Here is a 9,401-nt window from a genome sequence, read left to right on the forward strand (position 1 = left end):
CGAGTTCCTCTGAGCATGAACAGAAAGCTGTCTTGGGAAAGGGGGTGTGAGAAACCAAGGGGTTTCAGAGTATTCAGATATGTTTCAATCTCTTGTTCTGGCATAGTTCCCGGAAAGAAAGTTGCAAGTCAAATGTACTGTTTGGCAAGGTCAACTATAGCCTGAGAAGCGACCTTTGTTACAGCAGAGCGAAATGTTTCTGATGCTTAGCTAATGCCTTTTAGCTGCTGAGAAAAATGATTTTGAAAAGCTTTGAGAAGCTTTGAGCCTGCTTTGGGGGGGGGTCTTCTTTGGGCCTAGGTGGGGTCACCTGTCCTCACTTCCTACAAGGCAGGCCGGCAGGCCAGGCAACATGATCCATGAATAGAGGAAACCACCAAAGCCCTTTTGACTCATGGTTCTGAGTTATCTATCCCTGTTCAATTTCAGGCTTCCTCGTATTGCCCTGTAGGATACCCCCACTCATCTGACTCAATCAGCACACAAAGAGCATGATTCAGGCAGAGTTGTAACTGTAAACAAGGCTCTCTCTCTCTCTCTGTGTGTGTGTGTGTGTCTGTGTGTGTGCAATTGTAAATACTTATAGCAAAACTGTGTTGTGCAAAACTGTGTTTAAGTTGTCCCTAAGCTCTTGGCAAATCTTGACTGGAGTGCAGGTACTAAACTGACCATGAGCTAAAATCACCGTGAGGACTTTGTCTCATCTACCTGGGATTCTGACTCCCCATAACCTCTTCCGTGTTCCTATGGGGTGTGCTCTAAATGTCAGGAATGTGGCGACTTGGTCTACAGGGCTGCAATCTGATGCTTTAAAATTGAAATCTGGATTCTGCAGTTGCAATGCTTTTGTAAGAACCTAAGAAGAACCCTGCTCAGCATTCTGTTCTCACAGTCGCCACACAGATGCTTATGGGAAACCCACAAGCAAGGCATGAGCAGCACTCTTCTTCTTATGAAGTCCAGCCACTGTTTTCCAGAAGCATGGGGCCTCTGAGACTGGCCAGAACATATAGCCACTAATAGCGTTATCCTCTATGAATCTATCTAATCCCCTTTGGAAGCTGTACAAGTTGGCGTCTATCACTACATCTTGTGGCAGCATGCTCTATACTATATTTTAATCATGTCCTTCATTCTGATATGCAGTTTTGATCCATTTGGCCAGGTTCACGATTATATTCATTGGGGCAGACGCACTATTTCCTACCTCAGTGACCTGTGACAAAAAGGAAAGCAAGACCTGCCAAGACCCTTGACACTGTTGTGTCACCTAAACTCACAAAGGGTCTCTCCATGGGTTCAAGAACTGGAAAATATGGTTCAAAAGCAGTTCTGGGCAGTCCAACTTTGAGCCATAAGAGCCATTACTTTAACACATTGCTGACTTCCTGAGAAGAGCATGGGAGGCTTCCAGACAGAGCCAGCTCAAGCCATTTTACAGCCTGAGGTAAAAGGCAAGATGAAATACAAGATGACTCCATCCATTCAACATACAGAAGCCAACGAGACTGGCAATTGAACCTTACTTCAGCAACAGTGTCCTCCACTGCACCTGAGGGAAACAGGACTAGCTTAGGGATGCAGGTCAGGCCATATGGTACACATAGCTTTGTCCTCCAAGACTTTGCCACCACTCCTTGCTCTCTCCCCTGCCCCCTCCCAACATCTGCTGCCTGACTGGGCTGTCTCACTCTGCCTAATGGTAGGGCCAGACCAGCTTCCAGGGGGGAAAGATACCCACTTTCCTTAGAGTAGATTCTCCATTTCCAGTTAAGAGTTTCACTTTCTACCATTTTGTTAAATCCTCTGCATCCTAGGTAGTACAGGGAGAAGGAAGGACAGCATTTTTGTGTAAAATTAAAACAGTGGCTTTGATCTGGAAAACATGCTTCCTCCTGGCAAAGGTTGTCTGAAGTCCTGTTTATAGAACTGTTCTGCACAGCATCTGTCAGATTTTTCAAAACTACAAAATCTGACAGGAAACGCACTTAAACACACACAAACACAGGAGACAGAAATGACTTGAAGCTAATGTGACAGCAAGGATTGGACAGGTTTTTAATTGATCTTGACAGCTCTGACATCACTGCATGCCTGAAAGTCTGTGTTACTAATGGACTGAGTGGCAAGCAAAGTAGGTCATGAACCCTGGGGCTCTCCACTTGCGATAACAGAACACGCCCTTCCATGGGTAGAAACGTATATGTGAGCGTGTTTGTGTTTCAGTATGTACACATATTGCAAACAAAAATATAAATTATGGATTGGATTCAGGCTAAGTTATTTCGATTGTTATGGAAATCAACAGGACTTAAAAGTCCCGACTTACAGTACTTGTCTCTGTTATTTCAAGGGGACCTAAGTTCAACTACCTCTGTCTGATTCCAAACCTGTGTGTGTGTGTGTGTGTGTGTGTGTGTTAGTTTAAGAACAGAGTTAAGGCTATCTCACATTGGCTCAAGCATCAGAAGGCCAGAAAGCTTGAAGCCAAGGCTGATGGCTGATGCCTTAACACAGTGGTGTCCAATTTTTTTCCAAAGCGGGCATTTGATGAAGTGAAGGGCCGTGAGGACCGACCAAAGTTGTTAACATTTGGGGGGAGGGGTTGAAGTTGTTGAGGTTTTTTTTAGGATTTTGTCCCAGGAAAAAAACTGCCATAGGGGCCAGATTAAACCGACCGGCGGGCTGGATTAGACCCCTGAAATGGACTTTGGACATGCCTGCCTTAACAGCAGTGCCCCATGGTCAGCAATGCTGTTGTGAAGTGTCACAAATTTCACTTGCTTACAACTTACCCATACTTTTGCTGGGTCTTTCAGGTCCAAACCCAGATGAGGAAGATGGAGTGCTTGGGACCAGCAAAGATTCCCCACACTGTCCTGGGCTTGTATTGCCTTATGAAGCACCTGAGCCTTACTTTATTGCTGGAGGAATTATCCAGTGGGTTGAACTATGTCTGTTTATTGCTTACCTTCGGGGGGACGGGCACGGACCACACAAACAAGTCATAAGCTGCACAATTGTGTTGTGAGAGTACAGTGGTACAGCTGCATCTTCTCTGAAGGTATCTGAATAATGATACCCTTGGATCAATGGATCTGTGAGTGAGTGATTGGATCTCAGGCATCCAACCAAGCATAGTGTGGTCCACGCAGGGGCCTGCCCAGTGGCGGACCTTGGCGTCTGTCTCAAATTTCAGTGGTGCCCTGTGCAATGCCAAAAGCCAGCACCCCCACTTATCGCCTCCCGTAGGACATCATAGTTGCAGTGCCTGCAGTTGCACACCAGAAGCTCTGCACCCGGTGTGACCGAAACTGTCTAGGACAAGTTAGTACTGCTGGCTATTATTAACTAATGCACAAAAGAACATGCTTTATACTTCTTCCCAATGCCCCAGGGCTAATGCACAAATCTGCCATTTCCACTGACTTCAGTTTTTCTCTTTCTTCTTCTTCTTCATCATCATCATCCTCTCCAAAGCAGCATTAACAGGGTTGGAGTGCACAAAGGAGCGACCAGCCACTAATGTTTTATGAAACTCATAAGCTTCTCTACCTAGGCTGATTGCTTGAGTTGCTTATTAGTGCTGCACCTGCTATAAATGGTACTGATGGCAAATTAGATGGAAAAACATGCAAATACCTTGCTAGCTTGCTGGTAAATTAGCATCCAAATGGCATAAAGGTGAATATAGCTTTGAGGAGAAATGCACTAACATAATTTGACTAATTACTGAAGCAGGGAAATAAAAAAGAACATAGATTTTGGCGAGGGGATTCCAGTAAACATCAATCTACCGATGCATCTCACTTTCATCAGTTCATCAGATAATGCAAAGCAAACAGCTTGTGATTTATTTTTTTAAAAAATGCTGGCGGTGATAGCCACCTGCAGCCTTTAGAGTCACAAAGGTTCCAGGAAACTTCAATTAATAGTTATTTACTTGTGGGACCAGTCAGTTTTATTGCTGTTGATGCTGGCTTGGGTATTAACGATAAATGGTTGTAGGACCTTTGCTGAGCATCGAGGGAGGATCCTGGCCATAAGGAAGGACATTACTGGATAGCAATAAAGTGCTCTGTGGAATCTGGTTTAATTCTGCTTCTAGCTCCTTGTGGAAAAACCATGCCTCAGCAGCCCTAAAGGTCTCTTCTGTGGAAGTAACTCAGTCAAGTCTTCTGCTGCTCCAGAACAGAAGCTACTCCCCTCTACACACCCTGACCCTAACCCCATCACCCTTCTGCCTAACATTAAAATTGACCTGAGTGCTCCCTTTAAAAAAACAAAGAAACAGGTCTTCCTCTCAGAAACATACTTCAATCAAAAACATATTCTAGACTACCTTTAGATTTCTGTCCACACAAAATATGCATACAATATTTACAAAAATCTAGAGAGCTGAAAAGATTTATCAGTCACAGAACAAGCATGAATCAGTCCTAGCAAGTGTTATTTTCTTCTAGAATATTGTTGCTGCTTATAACCTTTTCATTTATGAATTGCTCCCTATGAAGATTTTTGAAGCAATGTTTAAATAGGCTATGAGCTTGCTTCACTACTGAACTATGGCTCTTCTCTTGTACATTATACAGAACTAAGAATTATCCTTTTAAAACTCTTCCTTTCAATATCACCTTCAGAAGAAGGACTCCTTTATAGTTTTAGTATTTCCCACTTACCCCCCCCCCACACCTTTAATATTTTTGATCAGTATGGCAGAAGAGGCATATTTTCCATTGGTAAAGAACCACGTTAGTGTGTAGGAGATAATTCGAATGTCTTGGATATAAATTATATTCAGAAGTATAATGTGGAATGGCTGCTCCTGGACTGAACCACTTCAGACTCTAGGTGGGGTAAATTGCAGCTTGAATGCTCCCACCACATCAGGCAATTCCTGTCTTTGGGAGCTACCATTTCCCCTCCCTGACGATTTGCTTTGTATTTAAATAGTGTACTGTTGTTATACCTGCCTAGGTTTTTTATTCATTTCAAAATTGAGCAGACTGAACAACTGCACTTTGAAGTAAATTCAGTGCAACCTGCTCCTGGGTAAAACTGTACAGAAATTTGGTGGCCAGATGGTTCAAGGAGCACATTTATGATGACACTCCATTCACCACAGCAAACAATTCACCTGAATTCCATTCTGGTTAATTTGCATATTTTATCTGCTCCATTTTGCCCTAAACTATTGACACATCCCCTTCCTCCAATATTTAGATTTCCTTGACTCGGTGTCTAATACTGCACAGGGCTTTTCACCCTTTAGATTTTGCCATTTTCTCAGGGTCAATGCACTTATCATTTCAGGCTTGATAATTGTGATTATATTCCCCACAGGAGGTAAAAACAGAGAGATGCTTTGTCACACCAGCAACATCTACAAGAACAAAAGCCTGAAAACTGAATCTAGACAATATTACCTGAAGGGCTTTGCATAATCCATTTGCTTTTCACTGCTGATTTTTATATCATTCTCATTTAATAAATACAGTACAGTATTTGTCTTTTGCTCAGATCTTTGGTTTTTCTCCTCTCTTCATTTGAGTTCTTAATTTTAACGTTGAATTAAATACTTTTATCTTGTGACAAATGATGATGAATATGAATCCTTAACACACAAACACATTTTTAAATTATAGCTGGGATTTGGAACAGGGATTTGTTTATTTATTTTTCCTTGTAGAAGTGTCCCTAGTACATTTTAAGGCATGATTCAAATAAATTACAATCAAACAGAACCACTTGTTAATCATGGAGAGGGGACTTTCACAGAGAGGGACATAAATGTGTCCATGCTTCAGAGGAAATAGAATACATAGGTATTTAAGGGAAGCCAGAAATATGTTGACAGGCAGGCAGAGCAACACCTCGTTGATAAGGGTATCAAAATCATTAGGGCACTTCTGTAATGCATAGGAACATTTACATTTGGCACTCATGCGCTACAAGCAAAATGGGGAGAAATTTGATTCAGTTCACATTTAATGGCAAACCTAACTAATTTGCATTTCTTGAAATAATATACGAACTGAAACACAATCCTCCAAAACTCACACTGTTCTGAATTTTGCAATGCAGTTCCCCAGCCAAGTAATGTGTACCAAAAAAATTCATATATTAGGTAAAGTTTGCATAAAATGCATATATTGGTGAAAATAACATTTAAAAATGTATTACACATATATATATATATATATGGGGAAGTTGCTTCGCAAAAAACAACAATATGCCTATTAGGTAAAACTGCACACAAAATTGTGTTTATTAGGAGAAAGTTTCACCAAATGCTAATGATTTGTAATTAGGACTTGTAAGCCGATGTGGAAATGTAGAGAAATGAATTTCAGATGGGGGGACAACTGAGAAATGAAATGAACTCTAGATTGACAGATTTGCCCATCCCTAACTATAAGACATCCTGATCACTGGAAAAGTCTCAAAAACTGAAAGGTACAAATATATGTCCCTCTAGGTGCTGGCATTTTTTTTGGGGGGAGAGCTTTTAATTTGCCCCTTCTCTGCTTTCAATTCTTTCATCTTTGCCTGCTTCCTAATGGTGCATTTGACCCTTGCCTGTGCTTTCATGTTGTTGCTTAATACAGTGTTGTGAGGCCCTTGTGCGTGAGCAGTTAAATCTGATCTGGTTTCGGAGATCAAAGCTCATTCACAGGGCCCTTGTGACAAGGTGCTGTTTTTAAACATTCTGAATTGGCAGCCCAGATTCAAGAGTGTTCATAGCTAAGCATTTCTCTGAGTGCTTTATCATTAACGCAAGCTGCTATTCAGTCCACCACCACTCAAAACACTTTAGGGACGAAGCTCAGATCAAGCTCTCCATATGGTGTTTAAGAGTTCTTACAGCGTGACACAATTTCCTATGCTTCTACGCAGGAAGCAGTGCGCAAACTGTTCACCTCAAACAATTATATACTTACCTGTTTCACTGCATGTACACATAGTGCTCACATTGCTGCTGGGATACAGGACCCAATTGTGGTTTTCCGTGGCAGATATGCCCAATGAAAGAGATGTGGGAGCATTCGTTACCAACATTGAGAGCTGCACCCGATGTGCATGCCATTTTCAATGCAGAAGTGGAGGGAATTTGCTAGATTTGTTGTGCCTGAAAGTACTGAGGCAAACCAGTGGCCACCTCCAGTTTGACCTGCTACATACTGGTGGCAGGGCTGGCATCTGGAGTCAGTATTCTCCAGCACCTGCCAAGGCCTATGCTGTGGCAGGGGGTTCCCTGTCAACCGCTAGAGCCTTCTGTTCCTTCTCTTAGCTGTTGATGCCTTTTCGCCTGCAGAATGTTGTTGTGACATGACCAGGCCTTGCCTTTGAGCCTCAGGGATCGGGATGCTGACAGCGGTTAAATCACATGCTGTTGACCAGATAACCCTATCACAGGGGTGAGAACCCTTTTCAGGCTGAGGGCCACATTCCCTTCTCAGGAAACTTCTGAGGGCCACATGCCTATAATGGGAGGGAAAAGAAGCAAAAGTGGGCAGTGCAATGGGTGTAAATGTTACCTTCCAACACACACCAACACACACCCACACACCCACACCTACACCCTCTGTCCTCCATCCAAGCAAGCAAGGGTCATGATTAGAGTTCAGGAACACATTCCAGCCAGCCAAAAGCACTAGTATTGCAAAGCAGTGGCAATGAGGGGTGTGGCCTGTGGAGAGTCCTGAGGGCCAGGCATAGAGGTTTGGAGGGCCACATTCAGCCACCAAACACATGGTTCCCCATCCCTGTCCTAGGCCCCTGTCCCAAGGCCAGGCCTCTCAAAATCTGGAGCCAGACCTGAGAAGTGGAACTGATAAATGACATATGGGAAGAGTACCTCAGTGCCTCTGGAATACTCTAGCTGAAACTTTGCAGCATTAAACAGGGGAATATTCCTTTTTCGCCAAGCACTGACCACCCAATTTGTAATACCATTTTTTATAACTGGAATGAGCAAGTTTCCCTTTTATTAACTCCCTAGACCTGCCATGTTTGCAGAGTCCAGATATATTTTCATGGCAATTCTTGGATCTGAACAAGTATCTTGTCCCTCTGCTAACAGCTGGGGTACCCAATATAGTGCCCTCCAGACTACAATTCCCATCAGTCCCAACCAGCATGGCCAATGGTCAGGGAGGAGGGGAACTGTAGTCTAGAGGTAAACACACTGGCTGCCCTTGGGATATAGGATTGAATGCCATAACTTAAAATGATCTCTCTTAATAGGGAGGTTGCTGAATATTGAACTGCAGAGGCTGACATAAGTACTGAAGAATGATTTGTGGTCTGTTTCGGATGCTGGATTTTTCTTCCTATCAACTTTGTCTTTTTCTGTCACTGTCTCAAGTTTCTCCTTTGGTTCACTGAAAAATAAATCTGTAAAGACAAGGCAGGGGGAGGCCACAAGGCAAAATAAACGGGGTCTATTGACTTCAAAGCCATCTCAATGAAAATGCGTCGAGTAATTTCTTAAGAAGCATCCTGGGAAGAAAACAGAAGTCAATACCATGCAGGGGAAAGTCAAATGTTGAGCAATCTCAAATGTATTTACCAATCAATAGCAAAAGCCTTCAGCTCTAATATTTCACCCACTAAAATAGCTGTTACTTCTGCAAGATGCCTTATTTCTTCTTCATCGCTCTGCTTGTCTTATGAGTCATATCAGTTTATATAGCATTACACATGCACCTTGAAGGTGGTTAGGGGATCCCATTATTCATTGTGTCACAGAGCATAAATTATATAAAAGAAATCATGTATGTTTTCTTTTAAAGGTCATTGAGTAAGAAAGCGATACCTATTGTGAAAAAGAAGTGCACTTGAAAGAAAACAAAAACTTCCTTCAGCAAGCAACCCAAAAGTTCAAAAAGGAATTGAAGTATTAAGTAGCAGTGAAAGTCACAGCTGAGCAAGGTGGAAAAGTGTTGTCTTTCATTGATTCAGTGACTCAGAGCCAAAGTCAACAGCACATTAATACTAATTACTTAAAAGTGGTGGTTTCAGCTTTACATAATGCACCAAAAAACACCTCACGACTTTCCAGTCTGCTGGTCCTTGAACCATCCAGTGCTTGGGCCCCATCCAATGTTGGCTAAGGAATGCAGATTTTGCTTGCAGATCTTCATCTTTCATAGACAACAAGGCCATCAACAATGAAGCCCAATTCTGTATGTGGGCCAAATAAATCCACAGAAGTCAGTATGTAGAAAGAAATAGGTTATCACTAGGAATGGGGGTAAAATTTTGTTCAGTTTGCATTAAACTGCTAATTTTCACTTCCCAAAAGACTACGTAAATGAAAATGCAGCTATCCTTTGATAATCACAATTCTCCATATTTTGCAGTACAGTTTCCCAACAAAAAAACCACCACCACAAATA

The 9,401-nt window shown here is 42.4% G+C and overlaps 1 long non-coding RNA gene across 1 annotated transcript; it reads left to right on the forward strand.

The window, feature by feature from the left end:
* The first annotated feature begins 1,314 nt into the window (after positions 1-1,314).
* LOC309531288 lies at positions 1,315-5,521 on the forward strand. Its single transcript, XR_014219199.1, has 3 exons — positions 1,315-1,447; positions 2,820-2,940; positions 5,344-5,521. It is a non-coding gene; the product is annotated as an uncharacterized lncRNA (long non-coding RNA).
* The last annotated feature ends 3,880 nt before the right edge of the window (positions 5,522-9,401 follow it).

Source organism: Podarcis vaucheri, assembly GCF_965113315.1.
Source record: "Podarcis vaucheri genome assembly, chromosome: 4".
NCBI classification, from domain to species: domain Eukaryota; kingdom Metazoa; phylum Chordata; class Lepidosauria; order Squamata; family Lacertidae; genus Podarcis; species Podarcis vaucheri.